This window comes from Penaeus monodon, chromosome 27 (genome assembly GCF_015228065.2).
Source record: "Penaeus monodon isolate SGIC_2016 chromosome 27, NSTDA_Pmon_1, whole genome shotgun sequence".
NCBI lineage: Eukaryota > Metazoa > Arthropoda > Malacostraca > Decapoda > Penaeidae > Penaeus > Penaeus monodon.
The window spans coordinates 25,354,517-25,354,911 of record NC_051412.1 but is presented as its reverse complement, the minus strand read 5'-3'; positions in this window follow the sequence as shown (position 1 = coordinate 25,354,911).

Sequence of the window (395 nt, the reverse complement as noted above, 5' to 3'; positions counted from 1 at the left end):
AAAAAGGATGAGGATAACGATGGGGCTTATTAATATCATACTTAGAATTATCAACACTAACTCATCCTAACGTGGAATAATGACAAGTGTGACTTCCCATGACATCACCCATACAGCACAATAATTCGTAACATTTCAGCCCACATCTCAGTCAGACCTTCATCCTCTATACCACAGTTTCTAGTCACCCTTTGATCACACTAACCCCTGTTCTCATCCTAATATCATCGTTATATTCATCCTATTATGATATCATGAATTCTATCTCAGTGACGTAAATAAACATCCTATTTAGCGGACTTTTCTCTTCATTAAATAAGTGGAATCGTACAATTATTTCTATAATTATCGCATGGCTTATTCTTAATCATCCTAATAAATGTTTTCCTTCAACT